At 44.9% G+C, this 26,743-nt stretch overlaps 1 long non-coding RNA gene across 1 annotated transcript; it reads right to left on the reverse strand.

The window, feature by feature from the left end:
• Positions 1-16,060: 16,060 nt before the first annotated feature.
• Positions 16,061-24,742, reverse strand: LOC122459717. Its single transcript, XR_006280574.1, has 3 exons — positions 24,704-24,742; positions 20,260-20,263; positions 16,061-16,230 (listed from the first exon to the last, which is right to left on the reverse strand). It is a non-coding gene; the product is annotated as an uncharacterized LOC122459717 (long non-coding RNA).
• Positions 24,743-26,743: the final 2,001 nt, after the last annotated feature.

The following is a 26,743-nucleotide window of genomic DNA, read 5'->3' on the forward strand; positions in this document are numbered from 1 at the left end:
AGCCTTATTTAACCAAGATGCTACAGTAGCGTGTATCATCTGCATACTGAATTCCCCTCTATCTGTTGGTATTTCTGGCAAACCCATTCCCCTACATCTTGTTAGTGTAATTACTTCACAAAGTTTGCGATTCTCATTGGGATCCTCAGGAGAAAAATACTATACAAGTATTAGAGATGAGCCAAGACCAGAATGCTTATCTGATGCTTTGTACAGATTCTCTTGGTTTGTGTAAAATGGAACTCCAAACCAAAGCATACCAATTTTGTTTAACCCATCCATCACAAGTTGTAATGCCATCAGAAACCCCAAGATGATATGTGGGAAATGCTGAGTATCAGATGTTTTAGAAATATGTGCCAAGTAATGGAAAATAACAGTACAAGAGGCGGGGCTGCGGGTGGCAAGTTGAAGGACTAAACTTTGGCTGAACTAAGGACTAATGAGATAAGCAGCACCTGAGAGTCTTTACCACCACAAGATAATGGAACCCAAAGATAAGAATGGTGAGAACATTGGGTGATAAACAACAGAAAAGGAATAAACAAGTGCTGTATATATATGGCTGTGGGAAGGGAAATAAAGTGCTTTTTACCAGCAACTGTGACAGTTGTCCTGTAAGCCAGCCTGCTAGCAGCAACAAATGGTGACCCCGACGTGATAGAATTCTGTGAATTTGATACCACGGACAGAGGAAGAAATAGCAGGGACCGCCGCTGCCGGTGTCCTCCGTTCGGGTGAGGAACCGGGACGCCCAAGAGACGGGGGAGCTCCCACTGAAAGGTGAGTGGCGGGGAATATCTCTCATAATGGGAGCGGCAGCATCAGCAGATGAGCAGGCCGTGTTTAAGGTCTTAAGCAATCTGCTTAATAACCAGGGAGAAAAATTTTCCCAGAAGCTCTGCAAAAATTGCTTCGGTGGGGAAAGCGACGGGGTGTCCTGGTTAATGCAAAGAATGTGTTTGACTCCTCGGTGTGGAAAACAGTGGGGGAAGACCTGTGGGACTTTGTGGGGGTCGGAAATAAAGAAGCTGCTGCCTTAAGCCCTATCTGGCGGACTGTTCATCGAGCCGTTACCACCGCAGCGGCTCAGGCAGGGGCGCGTATTGCCTTACGCGAGGCATTAGAATCATCAGCGAAAGGGGCCTTCACGGTAGGAGTGAAAGACCTTTTTGGTAAAACGACGCCTATGATTCCTTTGGCGCCGTTGGACCCCAGTGAGGTACCGTTGCCCTTGAAGGATGACGACTCAGATCGGGGCGAACCGATGGCCATGGATCAGCCTGTGTCGGGGGAATTGTCATCGGGCAATCCAGAGAACCCGTTACAAGGGGGATCAGGATTGCCACCCGCGGTTGTGCCATCAGCCCCTCCCCGACACGTTCGGATTATTGACTTGCCTAAAACTGGAGAGTTTGATAACTTGACGCAGGACCAGATAATTCGGTGGTTATATAAGGAAGGTATTGCAGCTCAACAGATGATGGATGAGCTGGATAGAAAGGAAAACAGACCGCAAGGATCGTCACGATCGCACTTGCTGCAACAGCTTCAAGAGCATGGCATACCTGACCCCTCACGTTTGCCCCATATTTGTAGGTTGTGTGGGTATTATGGTTGTACGGAGCACCTCACTCCCTAGGGAGAGTTGCAACCGACAGCAGAGGAAGAATATCGCAAAATTTATGCCCCCGCTACGCAACCGGTTCAACCAAAAGTGAAACCTCCGCCACCTACGTGTTCTTCAATTGGACGAGGGCAAGAAGAACGGGGGACGGGGGTGATTTGGAGGGATGGGGGGGAGGAGTGGGATCTCCTGACCCAATTAAGCGCTGGCATGGATTGATAAAGGATGCTATAATTGAAGGGGAATTTTTGGATGCCATGCCGGCTACTTTCCCGGTATCGGTATCAAGGGAGGGGGTTAAATCTTGGGTGCCGTTAGACTGGAAATTGATGAGGGAGGCTCAGAAAGCTATTGTGGCGTATGGCTTGAAAAATCCGTATGTACAAGCGTTATTAGAACAAATATTCTTGGGGCAAACGATGTGTCCCTTTGACGCCCAGAAATTTGCAGACATGTTGTTAACACCCACACAGAGATTATTATGGAAGAAGTCATGGAGAAAAAAGGCTGAGCACGCGGCAGTGCTTAATTTAAATAGACCCCAGGACGACCCTCTCCAGGTAGCATCAATAGACATGTTGTTGGGACAGGGGCGATTTGAAGAGCCTCAGCTACAGGCGCGATTGGTACCCCAAATATTACAACAGTCTCAGCTTCTAGCATTGGAGGCATTCAAAGAGCTCCCTGATTTGGGCACCCCTTCACCTCCCTATTTAAAAGTCACGCAGGGAGTGGGCGAATCTTTTGCCCTCTTTTTGGACCGCCTAAGGACGGCATTGGATAGGGCCCCTAATTTAACACCAGACGCCAGATCAGCATTGGGGGTAGATTTAGCCCTTCAAAATGCTAACCCCACGTGTAAGAAGATTTTGGTGACCTTACCAAAATCGGCCTCCCTAGTCGACATGATTGAAGCCTGCACTCATGCCCCTTTGGTGGAGGAGGAGGATAAGGCAAAGATTCATGCATGCGCCTTGGCGGTAGCCTTGAATACCTCCAAGTCGAATTGGCGTAGAGGAAGGGAGGGGGCGTGTTATTAGTGTGGAAAGATGGGTCATTTAAAACGGGATTGTCCCAAGAAAAGAGGTCAGACTAAAGCCCCTTTTTTGTATTTGGGACTTCGGATCACTGATTGCACCGTACGCCCCCAGCAGTTGAAAATCTCTCCTCATGTGCGCACACTGTATGATGCACAAAAACTGCTAGGTGAACTGCAATGGCTTCGCCCCCTTTGTGGCATCACAAATCAGGATATAACTCCTCTTTTTCCTTTATTAGAAGCGGGGAGGGCGCCTGGAGAACAAGATTCCGCGCTTGGAGGGGAAGCATCCGAGGAGGTTGTGCTTGTGGCCATATCCTGTTTATTTCCAGAATGAGGATGTGGGTTATCGATATTGTTATAGTGGTATTGCTTGGGTTACAGGGGGGACTCCTTGTACCCCTACGCGTGCGAATGACGTATAACCTATGGGAACGTCTAGCATTGATAGCCAATGTCACACACTTTTGTTTGTCTGATTCTGTGGCAGCCGGGGAACTACTGGGCACTTGTCTTGTGCCAATATGTCATCATCCCGAAGAAATTGGCAGTCACACCATGCTTGCAGCTTATGCCAATTTGTCTTCACAGTATTCGAATATGGCAAATTGGGGCCCCGCCAATTACTCCTTGCCCCCTGGGGTCCTATCTTTACATACCCCGTACCCAGCCGGGGCAGATAATGTAACGTGTGCGCGAGTGGTTAATTGCACATGCGCAAAAGTACCCATGGGCTGCCAAACCGTAAGTGCCCCCCTTTTGAATTGTACTAATGCGGTTAATGTTTCTTTTAATTATGGACATATTATTTTGCCGTCTGGTTGGTTTTTTACCTGCGGCGAACGAACCTTTAGTTATATTCCTGCTAATCTAAGTCATAATACCTTGTGCTGTCTTAGCCGAATGACCCTTTTGTTGCCCGGAAAGAATCAGCAGCGAAATCGGCGAAGCACGGCCCTGCAAAATACGTGTTCCGCCGATGTTACCTTATATAGTCACTCAGAATATTTGGCTTTGCTGAATGCTGTTGCAGGCATTCCTGGCTTTGCAACTTATTACATGGTGCAAACTTTGAATGCATTAGCTTGTTTTGCTGTTAAGGCGCTTAATGCTATATTACAGGCAATTGCTCTTTTAAGTATGGAACAACAGGAATTAAGAGATGCCATTTTAGACAATTGAGCTGCGATTGATTTTCTATTGCTTAAGCATCCCTGGTGTTGCTATTATGAAAAATGCTTTTAATTTAGAGAAATTAGTGTGTTGGAGTATTAAACAGTTTAATCTAATTTTTGAAATATTAACTGAGTTATTAATCAATGTAGATAGCATTTGCCATGCAGTTTTATATAATAGTGCTGCAATTGAATTTTTATTATTAGCACATGGACACGGATGTGAAGATTTTGAGGGTATGTGTTGTGTTAATTTGTCAGATCATTCTCACTCTGTTCATGAGTTACTTGCAAAATTAGAACAAAATATGAATAACATCATTATAGCACACTCTTTTATTAATTGGTATCTGTATTGTTATAATTTGTTTGTGTGGTCCATATATAGTTCAATGTATGTGTTGGGGAATGTCACGGAAGATTCAAGCTGCTTTTTAACAAAAAGGGGGAGATGTGGGAAATGCTGAGTATCAGATGTTTTAGAAATGTGTGCCAAGTAATGGAAAATAACAGTACAAGAGGCGGGGCTGCGGGTGGCAAGTTGAAGGACTAAACTTTGGCTGAACTAAGGACTAATGAGATAAGCAGCACCTGAGAATCTTTACCACCACAAGATAATGGAACCCAAAGATAAGAATGATGAGAACATTGGGTGATAAACAACAGAAAAGGAATAAACAAGTGCTGTATATATATGGCTGTGGGAAGGGAAATAAAGTGCTTTTTACCAGCAACTGTGTCAGTTGTCCTGTAAGCCAGCCTGCTAGCAGCAACAATGATATTACTGTTATCTTTTAGTAAGTTGTTTATATCATTCATCGATCTGAATACTGTGTTCAGAGCATGTGAAAGAGTAATTAGCAAGTGAGCACAGCTGTTTAGCCCAGGAAATCTTTTCAGCAGGCATTGGAGGGAGTAATGTCCAGCCTTTCTTGGCAGCAGGCAGGGTTCTGGGGATTTAGGGCTCAAGGTTGATTTTGGTAAAAATGAAAAAGCAGGACGGGCGGGGTGGGGGAAATAACTAATATCTCATTTGCTCAGAGAAAGTTACTGCAATATTAGGTCACTTTTCAAACAATTCTCAGGGTATGTCTACACTACGAAATTAGGTCGAATTTATAGAAGTTGGTTTTGTAGAAAGCGTTTTTATACAGTCGAGTGTGTGTGTCCCCACACAAATGCTCTAAGTGCATGTAGTCGGCAGACTGTGTCCACAGTACCGAGGCAACACTCAACTTCCAGAGTGTTGCACTGTGGGTAGCTATCCCACAGTTCCCGCAGTCTCCGCCGCCCATTTGAATTCTGGGTAGAAATCCCAGTGCCCGATGAGGCTAAAACATTGTCCCGGGTGATTCTGGCTACATATTATCAGGCCCCCCTTCCCTCCCTCCTTCCGTGAAAGCAAGGGCAGAAAATCGTTTTGCACCTTTTTTCTTGAGTTACCTGTGCAGACGCCATACCACGGCAAGCATGGAGCCCGCTCAGCTAACTGTCACCGTATGTCTCCTGGGTGCTGGTGGACATGGTACTGCATTGCTACACAGCAGCAGTTTATTGCCTTTTGGCAGCAGACAGTGCAGTATGACTGGTAGCCGTCGTCGACGTAGTCCTGGGTGCTCTTTTAACCGGGCACCTGGGCAAACATGGTAGGGACTCAGCCAAGTCATTTTCCTTGTTTCGTCTCATGGCGATTAAGTCCTAACGGCAGCACACTGTCTTTTAATCTGCAGCCAGCAGAAGATGATGGCCAGTAGTCATACTGCACCGTCTTCTACCGAGCACCCAGGAGGTGACGATGGCTAGCGGTCGTACTGAACAGTCTGCTGCCAGCATGATGTATAAAGATAGATGAAGTGGCTCAAAACAAGAAATAGACCAGATTTGTTTTGTATTCATTTTCTCCTCCCTCCCTCTGTGAAATCGACGGCCTGCTAAACCCAGTTTTGAGTTCTTTCCTTGAGGTTTTGAGTTCTATCCTTGAGGTGGCCATTCAGTTTCTTGCAAAGCCACCCCCTTTGTTGATTTTAATTCCCTGTAAGCCAACCCTGTAACCCATGTCGTCAGTCACCCCTCCTTCTTTCAGGGCAACGGCAGACAATCGTTCCATGCCTTTTTTCTGTGCAGACGTCATACCATGGCAAGCATGGAGCCTGCTCAGATCAGTTTGGCAATTAGGAGCACATTAAACACCACACGCATTATCCAGCAGTATATGCAGCACCAGAACCTGGCAAAGTGAAACCGGGCAAATAGGCAACATCAGCGCAGTGACGAGAGTGATGAGGACATGGACATAGACTTCTCTCAAAGCACAGGCCCTGGCAATGTGGGCATCATGGTGCTAATGGGGCAGGTTCATGTCGTGGAACGCTGATTCTGGGCTCGGGAAACAAGCACAGACGGGTGGGACTGCATAGTGTTGCAGGTCTGGGACGATTCCCAGTGGCTGCAAAACTTTCGCATGCATAAGGGCACTTTCATGGAACTTTGTGACTTGCTTTCCCCTGCCCTGAGGCAAAAGAATACCAAGATGAGAGCAGCCCTCACAGCTGAGAAGTGAGTGGCAATAGCCCTGTGGAAGCTTCCAACGCCAGATAGCTACCGGTCAGTTGGGAATCAATTTGGAGTGGGCAAATCTACTGTGGGGGCTACTGTGATGCAAGTAGCCAAAGCAATCAAAGATCTGCTGATATCAAGAGTAGTGACCCTGGGAAATGTGCAGGTCATAGTGGATGGCTTTGCTGCAATGGGATTCCCTAACTGTGGTGGGCCATAGACGGAACCCATATCCCTACCTTGGTACCGGAGCACCAAGCCAGCGAGTACATAAACCACAAGGGGTACTTTTCAATAGTGCTGCAAGCACTGGTGGATCACAAGGGAGGTTTCACCAACATCAACGTGGGATGGCCGGGAAAGGTACATGATGCTCACATCTTCAGGAATTCTGTTCTGTTTCAAAAGCTGCAGGAAGGGACTTTCTTCCCAGAGCAGAAAATAACCATTGGGGATGTTGAAATGCCTATAGTTATCCTTGGGGACCCAGCCTACCCCTTAATGCCATGGCTCATGAAGCCATACATAGGCAGCCTGGAGAGTAGTCAGGAACTGTTCAACTACAGGCTGAGCAAGTGCAGAATGGTGGTAGAATATGCATTTGGACATTTAAAAGTGCACTGGCACAGTTTACTGACTCGGTTAGACCTCAGCGAAACCAATATTCCCACTGTTATTACTGCCTGCTGTGCGCTCCACAATATCTGTGAGAGTAAGGGGGAGTCGTTTATGCTGGGGTGGGAGGTTGAGGAAAATCGCCTGGCTGCTGGTTATGCACAGCCAGACACCAGGGTGGTTAGAAGAGCACAGGAGGGTGCGGGGCACATCAGAGAAGCTTTGAAAACCAGTTTCATGACTGGCCAGGCTGCGGTGTGAAAGTTCTGTTTGTTTCTCCTTGATGAAATCCCCCGCTCCTTGGTTCACTCTACTTCCCTGTAAGCTAACCACCCTCCCCATCTCCCTTCGATCACCGCTTGCAGAGGCAATAAAGTCATTGTTGCTTCACATTCATGCATTCTTTATTAATTCATCACACAAATAGGGGGATAATTACCAAGGTGGCCCAGGGGGTTGATGGAGGAGGGAAGGACAAGGCCACACAGCACTTTAAAACTTATTGAATTCCAGTCTTCTGTTACTTGGGCAATCCTCTGGGGTAGAGTGACTGGGTGGCCGGAGGCCCCCCACCCGCGTTCTTGGGTGTCTGGGTAAGGAGGCTATGGAACTTGGGGAGGAGGGCGGTTGGTTACACAGGGGCTGTAGTGGCGGTCTGTGCTCCTGCTGCCTTTCCTGCAGCTCAACCATACACTGGAGCATATTAGTTTAATCCTCCAGCAGCCTCAGCATTGAGTCCTGCCTCCTCTCATCACGCTGCTGCCACCTTCCAGCTTCAGCCCTCTCTTCAGCCCGCCACCTCTCCTCCCGATCATTTTGTGCTTTCCTGCACTCTGACATTGTCTGCCTCCATGCATTCGTCTGTGCTTTGTCAGTGTGGGAGGAGAGCATGAGCTCAGAGAACATTTCATCGCGAGTGTGTTTTTTTACCTTCTGATCTTTGCTAACCTCTGGGAAGGAGAAGATCTTGTGATCCTTGAAACACATGCAGCTGGTGAAAAAAAAAGGGACATTGTTATTTAAAAAGACACATTTTTATAGAACAACGGGTACATCTTTCACGGTAAAGCTTGCTGTTAACATTACATACATAGCACATGTGCTTTCGTTACAAGGTTGCATTTTGCCTCCCCCCATCCCCATGTGGCTAAGAGCGGGGAACATTTCTGTTCAGCCACAGGCAAACAGCCCAGCAGGAACGGGCACCTCTGAATGTCCCCTTAAGAAAAGCACCCTATTTCAACCAGGTGACCATGAATGATATCACTCTCCTGAGGATAAGACAGAGAGATAAAGAACGGATGATGTTTGAATGCCAGCAAACATACACTGCTATGCTTTGTTCTACAATGATTCCCGAGTACTTGCTAATGGCTTGGAGTGGTAAAGTGTCCTACCATGGTGGATGGAATAAGGCTGCCCTGCCCTGAAACTTTTTGCAAAGGCTTTGGGAGTACATCCAGGGGAACCACGAATGCCAGGGCAAATTAATCATTAAACATGCTGGCTTTTAAACCTTTTATAGTATTTTAAAAGATACACTCACCAGAGGTCCCTTCTCCATCTGGTGGGTCCGGGAGGCAGCCTTGGGTGGGTTTGGGGGGTACTGGCTCCAGGTCCAGGGTGAGAAACAGTTCCTAGCTGTCGGGAAAACCGGTTTCTCCACTTGTTTGCTCTGAGCTATCTACAGTCTCATCATCATCGTCTTCCTCGTTCCCAAAACCTACTTCCATGTTGCCTCCATCTCCATTGAAGGAGTCAAACAACACGGCTGGGATAGTGGTGGCTGAACCCCCTAAAATGGCATGCAGCTCATCATTGAAGCGGCATGTTTTGCGCTCTGACCCGGAGCGGCTGTTCGTCTCTCTGGTTTTCTGGTAGGCTTGCCTCAGCTCTTTAAGTTTCACGCGGCATTGCTTCTGGTCCCTGTTATGGCCTCTGTCCTTCATGCCCTGGGAGATTTCCACAAATGTTTTGGCATTTCGAAAACTGGAATGTAGTTCTGATAGCATGGATTCCTCTCCCCCTACAGCGATCAGATCCGGTACCTCCCATTCGGTCCATGCTGGAGCTCTTTTGCGATTCTGGGACTCCATCATGGTCACCTCTGCTGATGAGCTCTGCATGGTCACCTCTGCTGATGAGCTCTGCATGGTCAACTGCAGCTTGCCACACTGGCCAAACAGGAAATTGAAATTCAAAAGTTCGCGGGCCTCTCTACCTGGTCAGTGCATCTGAGTAGAGAGTGCTGTCCAGAGCGGTCACAATGGAGCACTCTGGGATAGCTCCCGGAGGCCAATACCATCTAATTGCATCCACAGTACCCCAAATTCGACCCAGCAAAACCGGTTTCAGCGCTAATCCCCTTGTCGGGGGTAGAGTAAGGAAATCCATTTTAAGAACCCTTTAAGTAAAAAAAAAAAGGGCTTCGTCATGTGGACGGGTGCAGGGTTACATCGATTTAACACTGCTAAATTCGAATAAGAATTTTTAATGAATCTGTAAACTCAGGAGTTGTACCGAATGATTGGAGAATTGCTAATATAGTTCCTATTTTTAAGAAAGGAAAAAACAGTGATCCGGGTAACTACAGGCCAGTTAGTTTGACATCTGTAGTATGCAAGGTCCTGGAAAAAATTTTGAAGGAGAAATTAGTTAAGGACATTGAAGTCAATGGTAAATGGGACAAAATACAACATGGTTTTACAAAAGGTAGATCGTGCCAAACCAACCTGATCTTCTTTGAGAAAGTAACAGATTTTTTAGATAAAGGAAACGCAGTGGATCTAATTTACCTAGATTTTAGTAAGGCGTTTGATACCATGCCACATGGGAAATTATTAGTTAAATTGGAAAAGATGGGGATCAATATGAACATCAAAAGGTGGATAAGGAATTGGTTAAAGGGGAGACTACAACGGGTCCTACTGAAAGGCGAACTGTCAGGTTGGAGGGAGGTTACCAGTGGAGTTCCTCAGGGATCGGTTTTGGGACCAATCTTATTTAATCTTTTTATTACTGACCTTGGCACAAAAAGTGGGAGTGTGCTAATAAAGTTTGCAGATGATACAAAGCTGGGAGATATTGCCAATTCAGAGAAGGATCGGGATATTATACAGGAGGATCTGGATGGCCTTGTAAACTGGAGTAATAGTAATAGGATGAAATTTAATAGTGAGAAGTGTAAGATTATTCATTTAGGGATTAATAACAAGAATTTTAGTTATAAGCTGGTACATCAATTAGAAGTAACGGAAGAGGAGAAGGACCTTGGAGTATTGGTTGATCATAGGATGACTATGAGCTGCCAATGTGATATGGTGTGAAAAAAGCTAATGCGGTTTTGGGATGCATCAGGAGAGGTATTTCCAGTAGGGATAAGGAGGTTTTAGTACCATTATACAAGGCACTGGTGAGACCTCACCTGGAATACTGTGTGTAGTTCTGGTCTCCCATGTTTAAAAAGGATGAAGTCAAACTGGAGCAGGTACAGAGAAGGGCTACTAGGATGATCCGAGGAATGGAAAACTTGTCTTATGAAAGGAGACTTAAGGAGCTTGGCTTGTTTAGCCTAACTAAGAGAAGGTTGAGGGGAGATATGATTGCTCTCTATAAATATATCAGAGGGATAAATACAGGAGAGGGAGAGGAATTATTTAAGCTCAGCACGAATGTGGACACAAGAACAAATGGGTATAAACTGGCCACCAGGAAGTTTAGACTTGAAATTAGACAAAGGTTTCTAATCATCAGAGGAGTGAAGTTTTGTAATAGCCTTCCAAGGGAAGCAGTGGGGGCAAAAGATCTATCTGGCTTTAAGATTTTACTCGATAAGTTTATGGAGAAGATGGTATGATGGGATAATGTGATTTTGGTAATTAATTGATCTTTAAATATTCAGGGTAAATAGGCCTAATCCCCTGAGATGGGATATTAGATGGATGGGATCTGAGTTACCCAGGAAAGAATTTTATGTAGTATCTGGCTAGTGAATCTTGCCCATATGCTCAGGGTTTAGCTGATCGCCATATTTTGGGTCAGGAAGGAATTTTCCTCCAGGGCAGATTGGAAGAGGCCCTGGAGGTTTTTCGCCTTCCTCTGTAGCATGGGGCATGGTTGACTTGAGGGAGGCTTCTCTGCTCCTTGAAGTCTTTAAACCACGATTTGAGGAGTTCAATAACTCAGACATAGGTGAGGTTTTTCGTGGGAGTTGGTGGGTGAGATTCTGTGGCCTGCGTTGTGAAGGAGGTCAGACTAGATGATCAGAATGGTCCCTTCTGACCTTAGAATCTATGACCTCAATGCCTAGTGTAGACCAGGGCTCATTTCTTTGGGTTCACTTTGATACTTGCATTTTTAAGCCAGTTACAGATCATTTGTAAATACCTCAGAGAGAAACAGTTAGCATGTAATAAACACTTCGAGAGAGGCATTCTATAGCTATCCATTAGGCAGTCCTCTTTGCACTCAGCCAACTTGTAACTTGTTTGTTTGTTGCCAGAAGATTATGGGATTAACCTCACCCATGGTGAATTCAGACACATTTTGTTCTATATGACATTTTGTTCTATATGTCCTCTAGATATCATTCAGTGCTGTGGGTTCCTGCTGTGTCTAGATTTGTCTTGCCACACAAGCGGTTTCTCTATATCTCAGATTCTAGTAAATTATTGTATTAAACTTTTAGCTGTCGTAATTTTGCCACTTTTAACTCTGCCATGGAACTGATTAGTTGCCAGTTTCATATACACCATCTGAAGAAGTGGGTTTTTACCCATGAAAGCTTATGCCCAAATAAATCTGTTAGTCTTTAAGGTGCCATGGGACTCCTTGTTGTTTTTGTGCATACAGATGAACACGGCTACCCGCTGATACTTGACACCTAGAACAATGACAGCTATAGAGAAGATGTACATACAAATTGAAAAAGAGACACTAGGTCTGGGGTATGGATGTACAAAATTTCATTTCTCTCTCAATGTTCATAGTGTCAAAGCAGAAACTAATCACAAACCACTGATTGGAGTACACAAAAAGGGACTTGGAGAAGCATCACCAAGGATACACAACTACATCTGAAAATTAAGAAGTACAGTTTGACCCTGGAGTTCCAACCTAGACACTGCTTTGTAATGGCGGACACATCAAAAGCATATGTTCCATCTGACAGTACACAGCCTGATGATCTGGAACAAGGAATGAATATACCTGAGAAAAGTATTACGTGTATATCTCCAGACATATAGGATGAATTGGAGAAAGATACAGCTAAATGCTGTTTGACATGAAATTCTGCAAGCAGTGATACAAGCAATTAGCAAAGGAGTTAAAAATCCACACTTCACACTTGCATATTCCCATTATAAAAATGAGCTTTCAGTGATATCAGAAGTGCTTTTGAAGGAAACATGATTTTGTTTCCCAGTGATGAGAAGGAAAATATTGGAATGAATACACAAAGGGCACATGGGAATTAACAGATCAAAAAGACGAGCTAGAAAACTTGTTTTCTGGCCACAGATTAATAATGACATGGTGAGCATGTGTGGAACATGTCAGAAATACACAGATTCCCAGCCAAAAGAACCAATGATTCCACACAAACAACATGTCATTCCATGGGACAACATTGGAATTGATATGCTCAGTCTGGGAATACATGATCATTTGTTTATCATGGACTATTTTACCAATTTCCTAGAAATAGCCACACTTGAAGATACCACAACATCAGCAAGGGTTGTCAGGCACATTAAATCTAGATTCAAATGCCTTGGAATTCCAAGAACAGTAATAACTGACAGTGGGCCACAGTTCAAAAATGGGGAATTCCTGGACTTTGCTAAAATGCATAACTTTCATCATGAGACATCTAGTTCCAGATATCCTCAAACCAATGGATTGCCTGAATGTACAGTACCTGTAGTGAAGAATTTGCTCAAAAAGAACAGTGGAAGCAAGAGAAGACCCATATTTAGCACTACTCGTCTACATAACTATACTGCTGCAATATGGAAAATCACTCACTGAACTCCTCTACAACATAATACTTTACTTACCAGATATAGGAGAAAAACAAAGGATGAATAAGGAGTCTGTGATAGTGAGGGAAAGACAGGAAAATACAATTTGGCAAAATATTACAAGAAAGGAGCAAGACCTCTTCCACAGTTAAAAAACCAAGACTAGGTGAGAATTTGGCAAGAGGGGCACTAGGCAGTCCAAGCTACAGTGACCAAAGAAGAATTTCCTCTCTCATTCTCAGTGATCGCAGATTAAGGCAAAATCTTATGAAGAAATCATAAGCATCTGTTCAAGATACCTGACAACTTGGGCAAGACCAGTGAAGTGAGAGCAGACACACAAGTTGAAAGCAATTCACAAACTGGCCGTGGTTTTGATCATGAGACTGAACAGTCTGTTACAGACAAGGATTTGCCTAAAGAGGGTTTGCAATACTGAGGACCGGTGAGGTTGGTAAAACTCCCTAAGAGACTGATCAATATGTGTTAGGGTTGTGTTTAAGCAATCTGAAGAATGAAAAAAGAAAAGGAGTACTTGTGGCACCTTAGAGACTAACAACTTTATTTGAGCATAAGCTTTCGTGAACATCCCACAATGCAGTTTTTTCCCTCCCCCTATTTCATCTGTATTCCAAAATATTTTGTGCCTGTTTTCAAAAGCCTAGCAATCCCTCACAACTGCATCTCTAGAGAAGAATGAACCGCACACAGCTGTGCACTGTTGTGGTGAGCACTGCAAACACCACATGCCTTATGCTGTAGTATTTCCAGAGTCGCGAGAGGAGCTGCTGCCTGGAACAAGGCAATTTTCTTCAAGTAGCCATGGAAAGAAATAATTCCTGGTTGCTTCTGGCAGTCACAGAGCAGCTAAACATGATGGAGAGCTAGTTCTGGTCCTGAGAAACAAGCAGTGACTGGTGGGATCTCATCATTATGCAGGTGTGGGATGACTAGCAGTGGCTGCAGAACTTTTGCATGCAAAAGGCCACTTTCTTGGAACTGTGTGCGGAGCTCACCCCAGCCCTGCAGCGCAGCAACACCAGAATGAGAGCAGTGAAAACAGTGGAGAAGCAAGTGGCGATCACTCTATGGAAGATTGCAATGCCAGATTACTACCAGTCAGTGGGGAATCAATTCGGAGTAAGGAAATCCACCATGGGGGTTGCTGTGATCCAAGTAGGCAGGGCCATTAATAACCTGCTAAGAAGGACTGTGACTTTGGGCAATGTGAAGGATGTACTGGATGGTTTTGCAGCAATGGGGCTCCCTAACTGTGCTGGGGCAATAGATAGCATGCATATCCCTATTTGTCACCAGACCACCTTGCCACAGAATATATAAACATAAAGTGTTTTCTATGGTGTTGCAACCACTGGTGGATCACTAGGGATGTTTCACTGACATGAGCACAGGATGGTCCTGGAAGATGCATGACATACACAATCTTTAAAAACACAGGCCTGTTCAGAAAACTGCAACCAGGGATTTCCTTTCTGGACCACAAAATTCCCATTGGAGAATGTCAAGTTTCCTTTCCCACTCTGAACTCTAAGGTACAGATGTGGGGACCTGCATGAAAAAACCCCCAAGCTTATTACCAGCTTAGGTTAAAACTTCCCCAAGAAAAGGTAAAAGAATCATCTCTGTAAAATCAGGATAGTAAATACCTTACAGGGTAATCAGATTCAAAACATAGAGAATCCCTCTAGGCAAAACCTTAAGTTACAAAAGGACACAGAAACAGGAATATACATGCCATTCAGCACAACTTATTTTATCAGCCATTTAAGCAAAACAGAATCTAACTAGATTGCTTATTAACCCTTTACAGGAGTTCTGACCTGCATTCCTGCTCTGGTCCCGGCAAAAGACAACACAGACAGAGAGAACCCTTTGTCCCCCACCCCGCCATCCAGCTTTGAAAGTATCTTGTCTCTTCATTGGTCATTTTGGTCAGGTGCCAGCGAGGTTGTCTTAGCTTCTTAACCCTTTACAGGTAAAAGGGTTTTTCCTCTGGCCAGGAGGGATTTAAAGGTGTTTACCCTTCCCTTTATATTTATTATGCACCCCCCCAAATCACAGATAGAGTGAAACACTGGCTGTGATTTCTTCCTGGAGCTCTAGGAGAAAACAGAGTTAATAAGACACATGCACCACTAAATATACTACCAAGTATATAAAGACTAACAATATTTTTCACATCTCAAGGATGATTTTAACCAGTTGATTCTGGGAAACTTTCACGGGAGAGTGCATCAGCCACTTTGTTAGAAGCTCCTGAGATGTGTTGGATGTCAAAATCAAAATCTTGGAGAGCTAAACTCCATCGAATAAGGTTTTTGTTATTTCCCGTGGTGGTAGGAAGCCATTGTTGCGCAGCATGGTTGATTTGCAGGTGGAAACGCTGTCCCCAAACGTACGATTTTCCAGAGCGTAGACAACGGCGTAACATTCTTTTTCACTGACTGACCAGATGCTTTCCCTCTCAGACAGCTTCTTGCTTAGAAACACTACAGGGTGGAATTCTTGATCCGGTCCTTCCTGCATTAAAACTGCTCCCACACCACGCTCGGACGCATCTGTGGTTACTAGGAATGGTTTGTCGAAGTCTGGGGCCCTTAGCACAGGGTCAGACATGAGTGTCGCTTTAAGTTGGTTAAAGGCGTTCTGACACTCTTCGGTCCACTGAACGGCATTTGGCTGTTTCTTTTTGGTTAGGTCTGTCAGTGGGGTAGTGATTTGGCTGTATTGTGGTACAAATCGCCTGTAATATCTGCCAAGTCTAAGAAGGATTGGACCTGTTTGACTTTGGGACAGGCCACTTTTGGATAGCATGCACTTTGGCTGTAGGGGGTTGATAGTTCCTTGACCCACCTGGTGTCCAAGGTAAGTCACTCTGTTTAGACCTATTTGACACCTCTTAGACTTAACAGTTAGAGCTGCCTCCCTTATGCACTCGAAGACTTTTTGTAGATGTTCCAGGTGTTCTGCCCAGGAACCCGAAAATATGGCCACATCATCAAGGTAGGCGACTGCATATTCTCCTAATCCCGCTAGGAGACCATCTACAAGTCTTTGGAAGGTGGTGGGTGCATTCCGTAGCCCGAAAGGGAGTACATTAAATTCATACAGCCGACATGTGTGGTGAAAGTTGACCTTTCCGTGGCAGATTCATCTAGGGGTACCTGCCAGCACCTCCCAAGGTAGAGATGAACTAGGCCCGTCCCAGTTTCTCTAATAGTTCATCTGTGGATGGCATTGGATAGTTGTCTGGGTGAGTTACAATATTTAGCTTATGGTAGGCCATGCAAAAACATATCTCCCCATCTGGTTTGGGAAATAGAACCACTGGAGATGCCTATGCAGTGCCAGAGGGGCGGATTACACCCAGCTGTAGCATATCCTGGATCTCCCGTTCTATAGCAGTTTTGGCTTGAGGAGGTACCCAGTAAGGTTGGACTTTAATTGGGTGAGCATTACCTGTGTCAATGGAGTGGTATGCCCGTTCAGTCAGTCCTGGGGTGGCTAAGAATGTCGGTGCATAGTTAGTGCACAGCTCCTTGATCTGCTGTTGCTGCATACGCCCAAGGGTCATGGAGAGGTTCATCTCTTCCACACCATCAGTATTTTTCCCTTCGTAGTAGACACCTTCAGGCCTCTCAGTGTCATGTCCTCCCTGGGCTGTAAACTGACAAACCTTTAATTCTCTGGAATAAAAGGGCTTTAGAGAATTAATATGGTACACCTTAGGCTTTCGGTTGGAGGTAGGGAATGCTATGAGATAATTAACAGCTCCCAGGTGCTCCTGGACCGTGAATGGCCCTTCCCACAATGTTTCCATTTTATGGGCCTGGAGCACCTTTAAGACCATGACCTGGTCCCCTTCTTTGAAGGAACACTCTCTGGCATGTTTATCATACCAGGCTTTTTGCTCTTTTTGAGCATCCTGTAGGTTTTCTTTAGCAAGGGCTAAAGAAGTTCGGAGCGTGTTTTGTAGGTTGTTTACAAAGTCCAGAATGTTAGTTCCTGGAGAAGGTGTAAACCCCTCCCATGGGTGCTTCACCAACTGTAATGGCCCCTTAACCTCGCGGCCATATACAAGTTCAAATAGTGAAAACCCTAAACTGGGATGTGGTACAGCTCTGTAGGCAAACAGCAACTGCTGCAACACTAGGTCCCAAACACTGGAGTGCTCATTTACGAATTTACAGATCATGGCCCCCATAGTCCCATTAAATTTCTCCACCAGGCCATTTGTTTGATGATGGTAAGAGGTGGCAACCAAGTGATTCACCCCATGAGCTTTCCAAAGGCTTTCCATAGTTCCTGCCAGGAAATTAGTTCCTGCATCTGTGAGGATGTCAGAGGGCCAACCTACCCTGGCAAAAATGTCTGCTTGTGCCTGGCACACACTTTTAGCCCTGGTGTTGCTTAGAGCTACTGCTTCCGGCCATTGGGTGGCAAAATCCATGAAAGTCAGTATGTACTGCTTTCCTCTGGGTGTCTTTTTCGGAAAAGGGCCCAGAATATCCACAGCTACTCGCTGAAATGGAACTTCAATGATGGGGAGTGGCTGGAGAGGGGCTTTGACCTGGTCTTGGGGTTTTCCCACTCTTTGGCACACCTCACAAGACCGGACATAGGTAGAAACATCCTTGCCCATTCCCTCCCAGTGGAATGACCTTCCCAAATGGTCTTTGGTCCTGTTCACCCCAGCATGGCCACTAGGATGATCGTGGGCTAAGCTCAAGAGCTTTACCCAGTACTTAGTTGGAACTACCAACTGTCTCTGAGGATGCCAGTCTTCCTGGTGTCCACCAGAAAGAGTTTCCTTGTGTAAAAGTCCTCTTTGTACAACAAACCTGGATCGATTAGAAGAGCTGAGAGGCAGTGGGTTGCTCTGTGCCACCGTCCAAGCTCTCTCGAGGCATTCATCTGCTTCCTGTTTAGTCTGGAACTGTTCCCTTGATGCTGGAGACATCAGTTCCTCATTGGATTGTGGACCTATGCTTGGTCCCTCTGGAAGCGATGTAGAGATGGGACTGTTTCTATTGACTATGAACTGCTCTCCGCTGGTGCACTATGTTGGGTTTCAGGCTCCGGCTGAGTCTCTTGTGTAGGGTTATCAGCTGCTGCCGGTTCAGGTTTGGTGGGGCCTTCTGGGGTTGGGGTTGCAGGTACTGGATTCAGTGCTGGCAAAGGGTCTAGCGTTGGTTGTTCTGCCGGTTCCGGTTCTGGGGCTGGCTCTGTCTGGGTCTCTGGGACTGGATCCACTACTGCTGTTGCAGATGTTGGCATGGGGTCCGGGTCCATCACCTCTGACCGGGTCCTGTTAGAAGTTTTCAGAACAGAGCTAGGCGTGATGGCTTGCTTAGCCTGGCTGCGGGTGACCATTCCCACCCTTTTGGCTAGCTTCACATGATTGGCCAAGTCTCCCCCCAACAGCATGGGGATGGGATAATCGTCATAGACTGCAAAAGTCCACGTTCCTGACCAGCCCTTGTATTGGACAGGCAACTTGGCTGTAGGCAAATTGAAAAAGTTGGACTTGAAGGGTTGAATTGTCACTTGGATCTCTGGGTCAATTAAATTGAGGTCCACTAAGGAAGCATGGATAGCCAACACTTGTGCTCCGGTGTCCCTCCACGCGGTGACCTTCTTCCCACCCACACTCACAGTTTCCCTCCGCTCTGAGGGTATCTGGGAGGTATCTGGATCTGAGGACCTCTGGTGTGATTCCGGTGCAATGAATTGTAATCGGTTGGGGTTCTTGGGGCAGTTGGCTTTCACATGCCCCGGCTCGTTACATTTAAAACATTGTCCAGCTGACGGGTCACTGGGGCAAGGTGGGTTGCTGGAGAATGGTGTGGCAGGACAATAAAATGTCTAGAGTATTCCTTGGGGTGTAGTTGGGACTTTGGGCTGCCTCCGGTAGTAGGGTGTGGTCTGAGGATGTCCCTTCTGGTATCTGCTCCAACTGCGACCAGGGTTGTTCCTCTCTCCTCCCTCCACCCATTTTGTTCCAGCTTGCCCCGCCTCTCCGGTGGTCTGGGAGTGCTTGTATCGATCACCATAAGAAGCAAGACTTTCTACTGAGTCCATTTCCTTATCCCATAAACACTGTTTTATTTCCTCCTTGGACATATTCAGGAATTGCTCCTGAACTATCAAATCACACATTCCGTCAAAGCTAGTGACACCCCTTCCTTGGACCCATTTATCTAACAGATCTTTCATCTGGTTTAGATAAGCCACATTACTTAGTCCAGGCCCTCTCTTAAGGGGTCAAAATTTTACTCTGTATGTTTCAGATGTAATTTGAAATTGCTTTAAAACCAAATCCTTGAACTTATTATAGTCAGAAGCCTCATCAATAGGCATCTTATTGAATATGTCCAGAGCTCTTCCGGTTAATTTTGCGACCAATGTGGTCATCTTTTGAGCTTCAGGAATTTTATGGAGAGTACACAGTCTCTCTAAGGTTAGAAAATATTCAGCAATATCACTGGATTCATCATACTGTGGACATAGTCGCTCCTATTTGTGGATTCTTGGGGAAGGATGGTTAGGGATTATCCAGTAGATTCCGCTCAACTCTTACCTTCTTCAATTCCAGTTCATGCTTCCTCTCTTTTCCCCTCTCCTCCATTTCTTTTTCCCTTGCCTCCATTTCTTTTCTCCTTGCCTCCATAGCTCTCCTGTGTGCAGCCTCTTGGTGCTTTTCTGCCTCTATAGTTCTCTTGTGGGCAGCCTCTTGGTGTTTTTCTGCCTCTTTCGCTGCCTCCAGAGCTCTCCTGTGGGCAGCCTCTTTGGCTGCTTCTGCCTTGGGCTCTGTCATGTTTGCCTCTCTGTTTTTAAACTAACTTTACACCTGAAAGTTAGAAATCAAAAAAATAAACAAACAAAAAGCTTGGCTTTTCAAAAAAAGGTTGTGTTATATAGGTAACCGGAAACCTATGTTCTCTGATAGTGATTGTCAGCCTACAGAAAAATCCTTAAAAAAAAAAAAACCAACAACACACACCTCTGTCTCCAGGCAAATAGACAGAAAAAGCCTCTAGTTGCTCTTAGCTAAAAGAACAACCCACCTCTTCAGGTCTGTGAAGACTTGTGAATTTCCCTGCAGGAGGTTAACTACCCTGCCTTTAGGTAGAGAAAACTCCAGCTCACAAAAGACAATTCCCTTTTATCTCTGCTCTGGTCCCCAAGCAGAGACAAAAAAACCCCTCTAACTGCTTTCAGCTTAAAACCTGCTTTCCAGCAGCCCAAAGGGGAAAAAAAAATCCTTTTAAAATCTGTGCTTCTGGTTCAAATAATCTCAAAATGATTTCAAGTTAATCCCACCGCTCTGCTGCCATGTCAAGGTTCCTTCCCTACTCTGAACTCTAGGGTACAGATGTGGGGACCTGCATGAAAATTCCCCTAAGCTTATTTTTACCAGTTTAAGTTAAAACTTCCCCAAGGTACAAACTCTTTTACCTTTTGTCCCTGGACTTTATTGCTGTCACCACCAAGCGTCTAACAAATATAACAGGGAAAGAGCCCACTTGGAAACGTCTTTCTCCCCAAAATCCCCCCAAACCCTACACCCCCTTTCCTGGGGAAGGCTTGATAAAAATCCTCACCAATTTGCATAGGTGAACACAGACTCAAACCCTTGGATCTTAAGAACAATGAAAAGCAATCAGGTTCTTAAAAGAAGAATTTTAATAGAAGAAAAAGTAAAGGAATCACCTCTGTAAAATCAGGATGGTAAATACCTTACAGGGTAATCAGATTCAAAACATAGAGAATCCCTCTAGGCAAAACCTTAAGTTACAAAAAGACACAAAAACAGGAATATACATTCCATTCAGCACAACTTATTTTATCAGCCATTTAAGCAAAACAGAATCTAACTAGATTGCTTATTAACCCTTTACAAGAGTTCTGACCTGTATTCCTGCTCTGGTCCCAGCAAAAGACAACACAGACAGAGAGAACCCTTTGTTTCACACCCCCTCCAACTTTGAAAGTATCTTGTCTCCTCATTGGTCATGTGCCAGCAAGATTGTCTTAGCTTCTTAACCCTTTACAGGTGTAAGGGATTTTCCTCTGGCCAGGAGGGATTTAAAGGTGTTTACCATTCCCTTTATATTTATGACAGAGATGTTGAAATGCCAGTAGTGATCCTGGTAGACCCAGCCTAATCCTTACTCACAATAGCTCATGGGAGTAAACTGGAGACACCTGGACAGCAGTAAGGAGCACTTCAACAATAGGCTCAGCAGGTGCAGAATGATGGTTGAATGTGCCTCTGGCTGCTTGAAGCTGCATTGGCACAGTTTACTCACTAGGTTAGAACTCAGTGAAAAAAATGTCCCCCTGGTTATAGCTGCCTGCTGTGCACTTCATAATATCTGCGAAAAAAGGGGAGAAGGATCCCAAGGAGTGAGGCATGGAGGTGTATAGGCTGTCTGCTGATTTTGAGCAGACAGCTATCAGGACTGTAAGATGAGCTCAGCAGGGAGCTATGCAGCTCAGGGAGTCTTTGAAAAACAATTTTAATAATGTGTGCTTCTTTTCTGTGTTGTGCTTGCCAATGTGGTTTTGGAACCCTAATCTGAACCTTGCTGTGACTGCTGTCTGTGTAGTAATGTAACCTTGAAACTACACCTCTTGCTTTGATCTCAGAATTATATCACCTCTCCCGCATCCCTGCTCTAACCCTCAGTACCCACTCCCCACCCAACCCTCACTACCCACTCCCTGCCCAACCTTCACCTGCTTCAACCACTAGATCCCACTCCCTTGCCAGATCTGGACAAGTCTCTGACCCACCTGCATCATGAGCCAGGTGTGTGTGTGTGTGTGTGTGTGGTTTGCTTGGGATGTTTCATCCTGCTAATTTGGGGCTTCTGGCTGCTCTGTGCCTGTCGCCTCCTGCTGTGATGGAGTAGGCAGAAGTTCCAGGACCTGCCCCACCTGCTTCCCCCTAGGGAAAGAGGGGTCCCCACACTGCATTCAGCCCCTGGCCCCTCCAATGATACTGCCGGTGAGGGGGCTGCTTTATGCGATAGTCCTCCCAGGGAATGGGCTGAGACCCAGTAACTCCATTCCACACAGGTGTCACCGCACAGGCTGCCATGTGTGAGGAGAGTGGGGGTTAGTGGTTACAGCGGGGCCTGGCTGGGAGCCAGGATTCCTGGGTTCTATCTACAGCTTCAGCTTTGACTCCCTGTGTGACCTCATTCACATCCCTTTCCTGCTCAGTGCCTCTATCAACACCCCTCCCTTTCCCCCTGTGCTTTGAACTAATAAAGTTTCAAAAAATGACTTTTATTGCACACATATATACCAGCAAATAATTGTATGATAGAAGTAAACTTTAGAAATACAGGGGAATAAACTTGGAAGGGGGAAAGCAGTCATCCTCTTTTTAAAAACACATTCACCAATGTTGCCTGTCACACCTGAGTGTATATGTAGTTGTGTTTGTCTGCACCCTTTCCCAGTGTGGAGTGCACCAGCCTTTGATGCCAAGTGGAGTATGTGTGGTGGGAGGAATAGGCCAGTGCTGAAATGTAGTTCTGGACAGGATGCAGGAGTTGACCTTCAAGATGTTTTTCCTGAAGGTCAACAAGATGCCTCACCATGTCTGTTTGGTCTGTCAGAATCACCATCATCTCCTGCTGTGTGTCACATTCATTCTTCTGAACTTTTCTCCTGTTGTTAATGTCCATGTCCATTTTCTCTGAGAGAGCAATCCTCCACGCCAGTGACTCTCAATCTTTCCAGAATACTGTACCACTTTCAGGAGTCTGATTTGTCCTGCAAACCCCCAAGTTTCACCTCACTTAAAAACTACTTGCTTACAAAATCAGACATAAAGACAAAAAAAAGTCACAGCACACTATCACTGAAAAAAACGCTTATTTTCTCATTTTTACCATATAATTATAAAATTAATCAATTGGAATATAAATATTGTGCTTACATTTTCAACTACATCAATTTAAGCGCTATAGGTCTCGTGGAGGTGGAGTAATTAAGTCAATGTAGCAGGTGAGTTACGTTGGCAGGAGGTTCATTGTAGTGTAGACACTGACATTATTATTAACTCTATAGTATAGACCAGGCCCTTGTGTTATCTACTAATTTGTGGAGGCCTGGGAGAAAGACTGATCTCACTGACATTGATGCAAAACTCCCATTTACTTAAATGGGATCAAGATTTCACCTCATGAAACTAATTTTGTTTTCCAATCCAAATGTGAATATATTCAGTACTTTTTGTTCCCACCACTAGTGGGGTTTTTTTGGTTCCCATGGGACTTAATTTGGTACTATTGCCCATAAATATTTCCTATTGGGACTTTGGTCTAGCTTACATGGCAGTAAGAAACATGCTAGCTAGAGCTCTGCATGAGCTGGCTGCTTCGTGGATCAATTCCGGGCAGTTGGGTCAGTGAATGAGTGTGCTAGAGAGAAGCTGTGGATCTCTTCCACACCAAAGTGACGAAGATCTGACAGGAATGGGTGCTAGGATGCTATCATAAAGCAAATGAGCTCCTACCTCATAAGCCTGTAACAGGCCCTTTACCTGTGTCAGCTGGTAGAGATGGGTGGGAATTGGAGAGGTGATGAATAATACACACTATTTTTCTGTAATATGCTGTAGTGTTTTTTCAGAACATCCCATATATTATCAATACACTGGTTCAGTGGGAGGGAGAGCCAGGACTGGGGTAATATAGAAGGGACTGACTGTTCATGGACTGTAGTTATGGGTAGGCCTGGACAGCTGATAGCAGAACTTGGAAGAGAGGCTCAGGGAAAATGTTAGTCCCTGGGGATGGAGTAGCGCTACATTGACTGATAGACTCAAGCCGTAGCCAGACTTTAATAATGGAAAGGCTGGTGGAAATCTGGAGGCATGATCTACCTCCAGTGTATCCATGGAAATATTATGATCATACCCAACAAGAGAAGTATGTCTGACCATTCAAAAACACATGGAAACAGTATGGCCTGGAGGGGCTAAAGACCTGGCCTACCTGGTCATACTTGGGCATAACTGTAAGTTTTTTGAAGAAGTGGTCAAAGGATGCCTAGATGCATCTATAGAAGAGGCTGAGCTGGAGCAGGAACACCCAGAAAGGCAGGAGATGGCTGTGGTGGCTGAGAGGGGGCCTTGGGAAGAGAGAGCCCTGAAGGAGGCAAAAGACCCAGATGAAGGACCCTCTTCACAAGTAGAGAATCTGTCCCCTGAACCCAACTGGAGCACTAGGGACCCACTGCTGCCTCTCAACTGCATCCGTGTCCAGTGAAAAACTTTGTGAAAAAAGGCTTTGTGAAAAAACACTTGGGGCGGGAGAAGACACTCTCAAGAAAAATTGACCATGAAGTTCTACTGGCCTTTCTGCCTAATAACTGAACACACACCACTTGAACTTGATGAAAGACCACAACCCACATGCTATGCAGTACTACCTTTCACTACAGCCATATAAATTCCAGGTGCCCATCATGCAGGCATAGAAAATAAAAATGCAGATTTTTATGGATTTTTATGGGATGGAGGGGGCATGAAATAGCCCCTGATGCCACTACCCAGTGTCTGAGGGGAAGAGTGCATTATGGGATGTACAAACCCTACACTGGGTCAGAAAGGGTTAAAGGACAATACTGGGCTCCAATAGCCCCACCCTTTCAGACCTGCAGAGCATGCTGTAGCTGGAGAAAAAGCTTAAAAGGGAGCAAACTAGTTCAAAATGGGGAGGCTGGTGACGAAGACAGACCTCCTGAAGTCTCCTGCACAAGGGTGCTGGAGAAGCTTACCTGTTTAAAACCTTACTTAGGATTCCATGCTGAGCCCAGTTGGGGCTGAAGGTTTAGTTGTCTTTTCTTTTTCTTTTTCTTTTTTTATCTTACATTGGACATGGAGCCATGTGGGGAGACAGATGGTAGGAAGTGACAAAGGGGTAACTCCAAGGGCACTGTAGGGTCTCATAGGGCCCTGTGAGGGAGCCTAGTGGTGTGACAGGGCCTGGGCTCCCCTACCAACTGCCCCTGCTATGGGAGGGGCATAAACCTCATTCCTAGCCCACTCTCCTTCTGGTAAGAAGAGGGCAAGGCCACTTAAAATCTGAGGTGAAGTTAAGCCCATACATGGGTGAGGAACTGGATTGAAAGGCCTTCCTGCTGGTAGGCAAGGCTGGATGCTAGGGGCGCTAACCTCTAGACTACCTGGTCCTCAGAGCACTGTATTACAGACCTGCACATCTAACAAGATCATCATGGGGAATCAACTCTTGGTGCACTGAAGAACTTTTTAGTGATGCACAAAACCTCTGTATTTGGCCATATTTTAATCTTCTCCCTGATCTTTTTTTTTCTTCAGTAAATTTCACATGAAAACTTACTAAGTGGAGCATAACTTTTTTTTAAAATTAAATTGGACCTGTAAGAAATATGTGTGAATTTGTTGCAGGGGATAAAAAGAAAAGGAGTACTTGTGGCACCTTAGAGACTAACAAATTTATTTGAGCATAAGCTTTCATGAGCTACAGCTCACTTCACCAACTATTGAAATTATTTTAGCACATCAGTGCCATAGGTTCATCATCATTTGAAACATCACATGTTCAGGGGTGTTAGAAGTAAGTTCACCTAGGAAAATACCAAAAGGCAGTAAATATAAAAATAACATTTAAAAATCCAGTCTCTCTTAGTGTTTTTCTTTTCTGAAAAATATGTCAAACATTGCATATTTTAGCACCTAAAATATGCAGTTAAATAATCTTTTAAAGTTTATGTTCAGAGGTGTCTGAATTGGAAAGCAGACATGTTTTCACTCCTCTTCTTTTCTTCACACCAGACAGATTCAGAGAAAAATATATTTTGAAGAGATTATTTTATACTGCTTTGTATATTTAAGTGATTATTACAAAATGTAACATCTTTTCTGGGCTGGAGGTGGGGAAGATCATGACCTTCCCACCCCTAGTCCTTGGGAACTCTCGACTAGTTTAAAAAGTAAACTATCAAGTTTTGATGAAAATGGAAAAAAAAAGATTTTTTTAAAATAGTACAGTGCTCGGCGTGTTCCCTAAGTAAGGTTTTGAACAGAATCTGATGCCCAGTATTTAGTACTGCATTTAAAGAAAAGTCCAGACAATCAGCAGTTCCCTTAGACTTTAAGATTATAGCTGGACCACATTTTTCATCTGAAACTTTTTTAACAACAAATTGTGTCCATTGAAATATCAAAAGAAAAAAATAGACATATTAAAATGAATCATTTTGACATGATCAAAATTAAACATATTGATTTTCTGGGCTAGATTAAGAAGGGGGTCTTAGGCATCAGTCACAAAACCACTTGTGATGGTTCTGTCCCTCACACGTCTACAATCTTCAGTCCAATGCTCAGGGCACTCACTGGGATGTGTGAGACACACATCTGAGTCCTGACTCTGGAACAGGGACTTTAAGCCAAGTCTCCCCTTGGTGAGTGTCCTAACCTTCTGGCTATAGGGTATTCTGGAGTGGGTTTTTCCTCAGTCTCTCCTCTTGAAGCTGTTCCACTTTGCATAAAATACATGAATAGTCACTGGGGCAGAGAAAGAAAGAGTGAGAGAGACTCTGTAGTCCAATGGTTAGGGCATTCACTTGGGACAACTGGATTCCAATTTCCCTGCTCAAATTAATGTTTAATTATGTATAC

Source organism: Dermochelys coriacea, chromosome 4 (assembly GCF_009764565.3).
Source record: "Dermochelys coriacea isolate rDerCor1 chromosome 4, rDerCor1.pri.v4, whole genome shotgun sequence".
Lineage (NCBI taxonomy): Eukaryota > Metazoa > Chordata > Testudines > Dermochelyidae > Dermochelys > Dermochelys coriacea.